Source organism: Lucilia sericata, unplaced genomic scaffold, assembly GCF_015586225.1.
Source record: "Lucilia sericata isolate MDLA Ls3-8-SP2 unplaced genomic scaffold, ASM1558622v1 Contig000369F_arrow, whole genome shotgun sequence".
Classification (NCBI taxonomy): Eukaryota; Metazoa; Arthropoda; class Insecta; order Diptera; family Calliphoridae; genus Lucilia; species Lucilia sericata.
The window spans coordinates 219,429-231,899 of NW_023994388.1; positions in this window are offsets into that span (position 1 = coordinate 219,429).

A 12,471-nucleotide genomic window follows, 5' to 3' on the forward strand; every position below is an offset into this window, starting at 1 on the left:
AGTTAGTTAGTTAGTTAGTTAGTTAGTTAGTTAGTTAGTTAGTTAGTTAGTTAGTTAGTTAGTTAGTTAGTTAGTTAGTTAGTTAGTAGTTAGTTAGTTAGTTAGTTAGTTAGTTAGTTAGTTAGTTAGTTAGTTAGTTAGTTAGTAGTTAGTTAGTTAGTTAGTTAGTTAGTTAGTTAGTTAGTTAGTTAGTTAGTTAGTAGTTAGTTAGTTAGTTAGTTAGTTAGTTAGTTAGTTAGTTAGTTAGTTAGTTAGTTAGTTAGTTAGTTAGTTAGTTAGTTAGTAGTTAGTTAGTTAGTTAGTTAGTTAGTTAGTTAGTTAGTTAGTTAGTTAGTTAGTTAGTTAGTTAGTTAGTTAGTTAGTTAGTTAGTTAGTTAGTTAGTTAGTTAGTTAGTTAGTAGTTAGTTAGTTAGTTAGTAGTTAGTTAGTAGTTAGTTAGTAGTTAGTTAGTTAGTTAGTAGTTAGTAGTTAGTTAGTTAGTTAGTTAGTTAGTTAGTAGTTAGTTAGTTAGTTAGTTAGTTAGTTAGTTAGTTAGTTAGTTAGTTAGTTAGTTAGTTAGTTAGTTAGTTAGTTAGTTAGTAGTTAGTTAGTTAGTTAGTTAGTTAGTTAGTTAGTTAGTTAGTTAGTTAGTTAGTTAGTTAGTTAGTTAGTTAGTTAGTTAGTTAGTAGTTAGTTAGTAGTTAGTTAGTTAGTTAGTTAGTTAGTTAGTTTAGTTAGTTAGTTAGTTAGTTAGTTAGTTAGTTAGTAGTTAGTTAGTTTTAGTTAGTAGTTAGTTAGTTAGTTAGTTAGTTAGTTAGTTAGTTAGTTTAGTTAGTTAGTTAGTTAGTTAGTTAGTTAGTTAGTTAGTTAGTTAGTTAGGTTAGTAGTTAGGTTAGTTAGTTAGTTAGTTAGTTAGTTAGTAGTTAGTTAGTTAGTTAGTTAGTTAGTTAGTTAGTTAGTTAGTTAATTAGTTAAAAATCGGTTTTTTGGGGATAACTCGCAATGTTCGGTATATAGTTCAAATTATTAATATTATATGGTGACTTAAGTAGATCTACATATCAAACTTTATTACATTTTGGTTTACAGTCACACTGTATTATTTGCTTATTTTGCAAAGTTTATGACTACTTCTAACCAATTTTTCATTGTGCATCAGTACGTATGAATATATTTTTTTGTACATAACACTCATACGTCTCCGTAGAACTTTAGGTATTATTAGTTTTTGTTACATATAACAAGTATTTTAAATGAATCATTTCTTTACTCAATTTACTCCATTTAAAAGCTGCTGAAAAACTGTAAATTTTTGGCGTGTCAGAAAAGATTCTTTATATCCTCTTTCATAAGACATTAGCTTAAGTATACATAAGCATATATGTATATAATTGTATGATTCCAACTCCGTGAACAACCTTTAAAATTAAATTGTAAGTAAAAGAAAAGATTTACTTCTTCTAACTACTTTTTGTTTATCAATTGTTGCTGTTCTTTCTCAATTTCATTTTCAGCATTTTTGTGTTCTGTTTATCATCTCTTCATCTTGTTCTTGCGTTTATTATTGCTGCTGTTTCTTTGTTGTTGTTTTCGTATTTATCTAATAAATGAATGTATAGTAAGTAGTATGAAATAATCCTATAATAATATTTTATTTATATGGATGGTATCATCGGTTTTATACTCTACCAGCTGTGCTTTTGTTAAAATACAACAATATACTATTGCGATGATATTTATGTGATTTTGTGTGTGTGCGTGTTTTTGGATTTGTTTTCTTTTTTTTTTGTATTTAACTGCAGAAAAAGATATGAATTTGAAATAAAGCATTACCAATTATAAACACAACTGTGAACTACTACTTTTTTATGGCATTTTCTTTTATTCTATTTAAGATATTTCTGCTTAGTAATATATGTAAAGAACACTTGTTGTACTTCTTTGAATTGATTTGTATATGTATTTTTTGTCCTTCTTTCAATATGAAATTCTAGAGAAAAGAGGAAATTATTGTTATCTTTGAACTTTTAAAGTTGGTCAAACTTAAGATATTTCCAAAAAAATATCAACAATCTTAACAATGGAAATTTTTCATAATTGTGAAAGGTATATTGATTTTGTAGTTTCGTTGGTAACACATTGACAGTAGAAAAAGTATATAAATATCCTGTGTACCGTTATTATAATCTAAAACGATTTAGCTATGTCTGTCTGTGTGTTGAAAAATCCATAGGTTCCGAAAAGAAAAATCTATAGAATTTGCACGAAGAAAATATATTGCACAGTATAGCGGACATTAGGCGATATTTAACTCTAGCCCCCATATAAGGTCATTAAGAAGCATAGCGAAGAAATTCGATATAAATTAGTTTTTACAATATATAAGTACATACATTAAGAAAGATTCAACATGCGCTTTGAATTCAAGTTTTTGCTGGGAAATTAATCTGCTAGCAGCCAAAATAAAATTTATTAAGTCGCATAAGGACAATAAAAAGTACAGCTGTGATTGAAATACTCTAAGTACTAAATAATTTATACTGATGATTTATTTACGATTTTACTTTTAATTGTCACAAACCAATAATATATTTCCCTGAAATATAAGCATTTACTTAAAGGTGTAAAATAAAATTGCTTTAATCCATTTCCTTTTGTTTCTACAACAACCTCTATAAAAGCCGCACGTTAGTTATTTTACACATAAATAACAACAACCATCTAGTGAAAGGGAGGATATTTCCGTCAGACTTTTAGACAACAAAACAAAAGGATAAAAAAGCAACATGATTTTGCAAATAATAATTTGTTGGTGTTGACGTAAAAAAGCACATATGAACGTGAAGAAAAGAAGGTATTTTTATAAAATTAAATGTTTATACTGTGTACCCTGCAGTTTTGAAGTCTGAATAGATAAAATTTCACATCAACACATTTTCGTTTTTTCAATCAAATATGTAAACAATTATAAAATTTCGAAACATAATATTGATAAAATTTAATAATTAGTTTCAAACTCTGCTAGGCAGGGTGAGAATAAAACTATAATGTTTCAACTTACAAAAGTTTTTCTCTATTTTTATGTCAGAAATAAATAATGTGGTGGAAATGTATTATTACATACAATTTAGCATAAAACTCAAAAAACAGACAGAAAAGCAGACAATGCCACGCAAACAAAAAAATTTAAAGTTTTACTAATTTGAAAGCAAAACGATATGCTTTATATGATTAAAAACAATAAAATTTAGTCGGTCATGCTAGACTATATGATACCCTAGCTTTACATATGTATATTGGTATTGACTTTTATTAAACTCGTTTTTAGAAGAGGTAGTGTTATGAAGGGCTTTAAATGGGGGCTGGAATATACATATATCGTGGTAGTTCACTGCGCGCGAACAGTCAAGTATAGTCAAAGGGACTACGTTTTCACAGGATCATTCCACTCGTCAGATGTAGTATTGTATGGTATTAGATCTAGCCTGTAGCCGTGATAAATCTCAGTATGTCACTAAGTTTAGACACAGATATCTCAACAATTTTGGATATTAAGATGTAATATCGTTTCTTCTTTTCCCTTATCTTTACAACTGCTAAAGAACTCATTGAAGGGGAGCCCAAGCCGACTTGTATGTCTGCTTACTACTGCTATTAACCTCGATATATCCCATCACTGAAAGACGGCCATAATAACATGGCCCCTTTACATGTGCCTAGGTTATTCCATCTATTTTCTTTTGATAAAACTTAACGGCTTTAGAGATCTCAAGAGAAGATTCCGTTCTGGCAAGCTCATTTGCCTATTCATTTTTATAAACCCTATGCGCAGGGACCCAAAGAAGGGTAATGTTAGACAGGTTACCCAGCCTTGACAGATCCTTCCTGCATTGTCTGACTAATAGGGAAGTGGTAGTGTATGAGTTTATAGAAAGAAGCGCCGGTTGACTGTATTGAGTTCGTATTGTAACCTAAAGGCTGGCACTATCGAAATTATTTCAGCCTGAAAAACACTACAGTTGTTGGGAGGACGATGAGAGATACTACTCCTCTCTTCACAAAAGACACCAGAGCCAAAACCGTCATTCATTTTAGAACCTACACTATTCGCTTCTAGAAAGAACTCTGAATTTGGAAACTCTATCAAAGTTCGTATTTGGGGTAATATAGTCGGATGGTTGGTACAAGATTGGAGGTAGTAAGCCTAAAATCTTATCATATCTATATGTTCTTGACCTCCAACATCTGGATGAGTTAAGACTCGCTGCGCTGCAAGCAGATGTAGCCGTTACATGCAGATCTGTAGGTAGAATATGCAGTGTAGTATTCAGAACTTCGGAAGAACTAGTTCTTAGAGAACCTGTTATTCCAATGAAAGCTGATCTTTGAACTTTCTCTATAACAAATTTCTTCTTAGTTGAAGTCCATCATACAAGAGATCTGTATATGAGAATAGGCCGTACTATAGATGTATGCATCCATTTGACTATATTGGGACTGAGTCCCCATTTAATACCAAACATCTAACGACAGGTTTGGTAGGCAACCGTTGCCTTCTTGACTCTGTGTTGGATGTTAAGTTTCCAACCGCATATATATACGGTTAGACCTCACGAAACAGAATACAACTAAGGAAAGACTGGGCTGTAAACACTGCCCTACGAACTACGCGATCTTTGTCTATTCGATTAACATCTGTGAATATATTCTGAGATCTCTTGAAGCTTTCGCTTCGAACGTCATAAAGTCGTCATGTATTCTTTATTGCACTCCCTGTTCTATCTTAGACAACTTTATGTCTGTCGATTTCAATAACACAATAACAAAGCTATTCGCAAATGATGTTCCCCTCGCCGAACGCGATTGACGAATGTGCTAAAGAAATATTGGAACTCAAGTTGTCAACTATCACCACTTGCAGAATACTGAAAATGTTGAAAGCCCTGTCTTACACGGCCCTAGCTCTCCTGGCCCTTGATTCAAGGGTGTTTAGGCTTCTTATATGAATTCTTAATGGACATGTCACTTGTTACAGCAATTTTTTAGAAGAGATGGAATAAATTTCGATACATTACCTTTTATATGACAAGAGCAAAGCCTGAGATATCTTAGTACTCCGTTTTATGACCAGGACTTTCTGCAAGATATGTCACTAACATATCTAGTCATATTTGTTAGAAGTATTGGAATAAAAATACCGCCCAAATTAGATAGGAATAACTTTAAGGGTACCACAATGGGACAAATGACACCACAAAATATACTTAATTATTTTAAAAATTGTGGCCTATAGATCGAATACAAGGTTTATGCGGAGGTCTTTAGATGACTTTAATGTTTATAACTGACTTAACATATGTATAAGTTACTAGATTGTTAAAATTTTTCATGAACAATTTATGAACCAAAATCTCTCTCCCGAATTCTAAATAGTTCGGTCCCAAAATGTCCTCTTCCAAAAATTAACATACTCATATTAATATCGATATTTGACAATGTTTTGATAATCGTCCATGATATATGCACGTCCATCGTAGATTCCAATTTTTGGTTACGAAGTTTTGGTTTGTAGTATAAAAGAATAATGTATGATAAGCTATATATACCTTAGAAAGTTTTTGATCACTCCAGCGCGCTGGTGATTACTATATAGCGGCATAACCAGACAAGGCCTTCCATAAGGCCTCATTGAACCTTATTTTCTCTGCATCAAATTAACATGTATGTTGTAAGTGTTATTGTTATGTTTGTATGTAATACATACCTCAGGTTGTGTATCGAATACCTTTAGGGATTTTTTTTTTTTTTTTTTTTTTGGGTTAAATATATATTTTTTTGTTCCTGCTCTTTCTTACTTATATAGTTTTTTTTCTCCTGCAGTCTCAGGTGTATTGTTGACTGAATAAATGAAATGTTAGTGTGTTGGTATGTATATTCCTAAAGGTGGGAGTAAGTTTTGTTGATGTTAAAATAAAAATACGCGTTAAGAAAAATTTGTATATATTAAATTATTGAAATATTTATTTACAGTAAAATTTATTACATTACTTATGAAATATGAAAAATATTTACTGTTAATGCAAAAAAGTTTAATATTATTGTGTAAATGTCGTATATACATTTATTTATTATTTACATGATTTATTATTAAATTTAGTTACTACTGATGAATTTTATCCAAATATGATAGCCTTTTGCAAACTGTTTAATATATAATATTACAGTTAATCTATGTACATGCCCAATAGTGTGTGTTAAATTTCTGAAATTTATTTTGAAAATTGTTGGGTTATTGTAAAATTTTTGTAAAACTCCTTTTTTTATTTTTTGATTTCTACAAAAATTTTAATAAAATTTACTTAATTTTAATTAATTGGATTGCTTTAGTTTATAATATGATGTGCATTAGGGTAGCTCCAAAAGCAAATGTTGAGGTTGCTTACAAAATTTGCTTTAGTTAACCAAATATTTTTACAAGAACAACCGATTTAAAAATATACTCTTTGATTGAATTTTAGTTCAGAACATTTATTGGTGGCCACCCTAATGTGAATTTATGAAGGAAATCAATTATAAACGAATGAATGTTTCATATTATATTAAATCATTAATTCGGTTGCTTACACATATATATCTTTCAGAGATGTACAATTTATGAATAATATCAGGGTGAATTTCAGAAAGGGGTCGAACTAATCAAATTCATAATAGTGCTTAAGTATTTTCTTATAACAAATCTCTTCAATCGAATCTTAGATTAATATCTTGATTTTTAAAACAATTTTTATGAAATAGGGTCAATTAAGGTCTTTTAAAATTTTTTGTAGAAATTTTGATTCCTATAAAGCATACCGGTTTTTTTAATCGCTTTTCGCCTAGGTTCAAATGTTGATTGATTTTGCCTATTTTCAATACCAAAATAACTTCTTAATATAATAGGCAATTTCGTGTATTCAACAGAAAGATGGTAATTCGTATTTTTTATCAGGGTAGGTAAAAATATCGCTCGCGATCGCTATTTTATTTATATCGCTCGTTTTAAAATTCAAAATCGCGAGTTTTATTTTTCAACACGCGAGCACAATTTTAATTAGAGTTTTATGTGTTTTGCATTCGCTTCGTAAGCGATATTTACCTGTTTTTGTTTTTTCAACTCGCTTACGAGCGAGTGGAAAACGAGTTGAATTCGAGTTAAATTCGAGCCGAAAATCAGCAAAATGTGTGTGCAAGAAATAGGTTCTGTTGTGGTAGTAAAAAAGAACCAATAATATGGGAAATAATTATGTATGTGTGATTGCGTAGCCGTAGGTTTTATGACGGTCTGACAAAGCAAAAGTGGGAAAGTATAAGAAATATATTGTCTACCTTTTTATTTAAATGTGTATGTTTTTTATCTGTAGTTATGTATGTACATATGTATATTGATGGACATGCAAGTGATCTTTAAAAATTTTTTTTTATTTATTACTGCCGGTTCTCTAAATGCGAAAGAACATTTTCTTTCTTACAAATATATTGAAAACAACAAATTTAAAATTTTGTTTTTGTTTTCAATATATTTATAAGAAAGAAAATGTTGTTTCGATATTGTGAAACAGGCAGTTAGATTATTGATTGTGAATCATGTATGTATGTATGTATGTATGTATGTATGTATGTATGTATGTATGTATGTATGTATGTATGTATGTATGTATGTATGTATGTATGTATGTATGTATGTATGTATGTAGTATGTATGTATGTATGTATGTATGTATGTATGTATGTATGTATGTATGTATGTATGTATGTATGTATGTATGTATGTATGTATGTATGTATGTATGTATGTATGTATGTATGTATGTATGTATGTATGTATGTATGTATGTATGTATGTATGTATGTATGTATGTATGTATGTAGTATGTATGTATGTATGTATGTATGTATGTATGTATGTATGTATGTATGTATGTATGTATGTATGTATGTATGTATGTATGTATGTATGTATGTATGTATGTATGTATGTATGTATGTATGTATGTATGTATGTATGTATGTATGTATGTATGTATGTATGTATGTATGTATGTATGTATGTATGTATGTATGTATGTATGTATGTATGTATGTATGTATGTATGTATGTATGTATGTATGTATGTATGTATGTATGTATGTATGTATGTATGTATGTATGTATGTATGTATGTATGTATGTATGTATGTATGTATGTATGTATGTATGTATGTATGTATGTATGTATGTATGTATGTAATTTTAATGGGAAACTTATTTGGTTATGTCATATTTATATATAAATTGATTATGCCTTCTAAATTTAAATTTATTCCATTTACAAAATTATAAAACTCGCGATTAACTCGTTTTGACTCGAATCGCGAGCGAGTTCTATTTTACGCTCTTTAAATTTTCAACTCTTATCGCGAGTTTAAAAATTAAACTCGCGAGTCGAATAGATTTATTCGCCGGAAAATAAATTATTTAAATCGCTCGAATTAAACTCGCTCGCGAGCGAATTGAATTCGATCGCTATCTGTACCCTGTTTTTTATACCCTTCACTATCATGAGAAGGGTGTGAATAAATGTAGAAGTGTTTTACGTGAACACCTGCCGTGTTGTCCTAATTTCACTTTGGGCTTTTGCACACACAGGGTGAGCTTTTGTGACAACTCACCAACGCCCCTTTGTGTATCTGAAACGCTGGTGGCAATTTTTGTACATGGTTCTGCCAGTCCATGTACAGGCACTTTGCTCAAGTACTCGAGCTATCCAATCATTGACCTTTGCTGCCCCGTTGCTTAACTTTCCAGATGTAAAAACATTATTTTCGTTTACAATCAGGCAGCAACAGCACCTAGAGACTTGTTCGGTAGTCCGAAACACGAATCCATCAAATAAGCTGTGGTAATGTGTAATGATGCAGAGTTTTCCCTTAACATATCCGACACACCCATTGAGAACAACATTCGATACACTCACTCTAGGTATACGGGCGGGTAAGATCTGTACACATTCATCCTGTATCATATACATTTAACACCAACACATTTCCAGCACTTAGTCCAACTGACCAGCCAGGGCAAATTCTTTCGAGCAACTGGCCACCTGTAGCATTAGATTATGTGGTTCTCTGGTTCCGCTCCATGACAAAACATTCCAAGGAAAGGCCAAGGAAACATATGATCATCACCAGTTTATAGCCCATCTGTACACCGGGATTGCAATACACCAAGATGGGTCAACAGGGAATCATTCCCCGGGAGGCGGTGAGAAGGGTTGATATAAGTTTGTCATTCCGTTTGTAATGTCCACAATATATTTTTCGGTCCCTATAAAGTATATAATTCCGGATGCATATAGATAGCTGAGTCGATTAAGCCGTGCATGTCTGTCTGTCTGTCTGTGTGTCTGTCTGTCTGTCTGTCTGTCTGTCTGTCTGTCTGTCTATCTGTCCGTCTATTGAAATCAATTTTCTGAAGACAGTACATATCTTCGGGATCTAAATCTTCAATAATTCTGTCAGACATGCTGTCGAGAAGTACCCTATTTAAAATCAGCAAAATCTCTCCATGAGTAAAAAAGATATGAGCAAAAATCCAAGACAACCTCTGAAATATTTTAGCATGTTTTGATAAACAAGCAACAACAAAATTGCTTACTTTTAAAAAAATTATCTTTGCCTGTGTGTTGTTGTTTTCATTGCTTTGCGTATTTTGTTTTTATACCCACTTTAGTGGGCGTTTGTGCTGATATTGGTCCTACACCACCTTAAAGTATACCAATTGAATCAGAACCACTTTCTGAGTCGAATTAAATATGTCCGTCTCTCCGTACGGTTGTCCGTCTGTGTCTCCATGTAAACCTTGTGCGCATGCTACAGGTCGCACTTACTCTTCTATTGTCCTTAAGATGAAGCCTATTGGAAATGGTTAAAATCGATCCATTATTTCGTATAGCTCCATATAACCGTATTCCCCGAATAGGGCTTTTGGGCTTCTGAAATTTGAATAGTGTAGGGTAACATATGATAAGGTATCAACGTCCATAATTTCTTACTTCTTTATACTATCGGTCAAAAAGTTCTTATTTTACGTTAAACCAGCTACACTTCTCCACTTCTTAAAGCACTTTGCTTATACAGATTGAGTTATATTGCAATAGTATTGTTTGTTTTTATTTCACGATATTTTTTGTTGCTTTTTTTTAATCAGTTAATTAAAATATTTAAGAATCAGAAACTACAGCAAAGGCAACTTCCAGCAAGAAACATATTGTAATTATAATAATGCTAAAGAGTTAATTAAAATTGTTTCCATTACAAAAGTATTTTTGGCTTATTCTCAGCCAAGTTGTAAAAGTAAATTTACATTGTAAAAAATAACAAAAGAAAAAAGAAAATCTTTAATATTTATTTCAAAAAATATTTATGTGTTGACTTCAGTATGTCGGTTGTTTGGTATTATTAATTTGTTGTTTGTATTTTCGTTGCTGAAATCATGATGTTGCAACATTGTACAAATTCTTTTTGTAACAAGTAAAACAAAAGAAATTATTAATTTTTATTATTATTGCATGGGTATGCAGTAAGTATATGTATGTATTTGAGAAGGGCTCGCACATGCATACATACAAACGTATTAAAGTTTCAAAAGATATTTCACTCGATAACTTTTTAATGAAATTAATACGCAGCCGCAATATTTAAGCAGATTAAATACTTTTTAAGTTTGAAAGTCCCTTAATGGGTAATTATATGTTGCAGTTTGTGCTGTGAGGCAAAACATGAAACAATGGAATTATTTAAAATAGTTCAGGAGAACAACACTTTAAACAAATGGGAATAACTTTATGTTAAACTTAAAATCAATTCCAAAAAAAAACAAAACAACATATTTCCAAAGATATTAACTATTTCTCATTAAAAAATGACATTAGTTAAAGAATCTTTTAAATCTTTAACAATATCTTAAAAGATTTTTGAAAAAACCACAACTCTATAATAGTACTTGGTCAAATTCCTCTTTAAAAAGCTTTTCAATTATTCCAAACATGCTAACGATTTTTGCTTTTTATCTTCATAGTAGTAAAATTTATTATTCAAGCTGTTTGTTTTCATTTACTTGTGATCCTTTCTTTTTGAAATAAAACACATAAAAATCATTCCAAAAAGGATTCATGACACATTATCACTTAAAAACTCATCATAAAGCAACACGAAATGACAGTTTAAGTAATATTACTCAATAAGTAAAAGTAAAAATTACAAAAAGCAACAAAAAAATAAAAATTACTAACATACTCCCTGTATCTCGTACGCATTCTCGCATCCATAAAATCAAACATATATTTTGGCCTTCAACAATTTATGGCCGCACAGATACACGCATATGATTGCTGAGGATAGTGCAAGGGTTGTCCAACAAATTTAAGGTTTCAAATATTGAAATCAGTTATTTACTGGAAAATGTTTCATTAGTATGATATCTGAATGTCCCATGAAATCCTCTCTCTTCTAATAAAATATCTTACATTATAAGAGATCTGTAAAGTTAACGTTTCTAAGTTTCGAAGCGTGTGGCCTATGGTTAGTGTTCTAGTCTTGTAGATCGGAGGTCGTTAGTTCGATTCCCAACTGAGGCACTGGTAAAGGAGCTCACAACAGGCCCGATAAAGACATTTATTGTATATGTATGTATATGTATGTACATCCAACTTTTAAACTCACTATCTACTTAACTAGCTAAGGCCCGCAGCTATAAAAGTAGTTAGAGGAAAGTTTTCATTACTTTAAAGTTCAGAAGTCGAGAGCTTTACGTGATGCACTACCATTTCAAGGTGGAACTTTTTCAACCATAGAGTGAGCAGGATACCATTGCACTTTGTTCGTTGCAAAGAACATGCTGGTGAAAATTTTTCTACATAGTCCCGCAGGTCCATATTCAAACACTTTATTGGAGTACCTGAACTATCTATTCTCATCGCGATGCATCGCTGTCCCGTTGTGTAACTTACGAGCTGCTATAAAATATTCCATTTATAACCACACAGATGGTATTGTCTTTCTTGATTCGGTAACCTAGATACGTAATCCGTGGACTTCGGTCTACCGATAAAAATTCATCAAATAAGCCATTACTCATAGAGAACCCAGTTAGGCACATATACATTTTCATTTATTCTTTGACACCAACCCATTTCCTACGATTTGCCCTACAGTCACTTCTCTGAGGTAGGTATCTGTTGTCTTTTCTTGTCCGAACTTATCCTGAAATATAGATTTCACCGATCATCAGTCTTTTAACCAACATTATCTTCCCAAGGTTTTGGGTTTTAAAACACAGCCACCTCATGCAACCCGAATGGACTTCTCTAATAACAAAATCCTAAACTCTTCCCTGTGGGCTACCGGCTCCCGAGGTACCAAATAAGATAAGGTTCTCTAGTACACCAAGATGGGTGATCCTAAACTAATAACAAA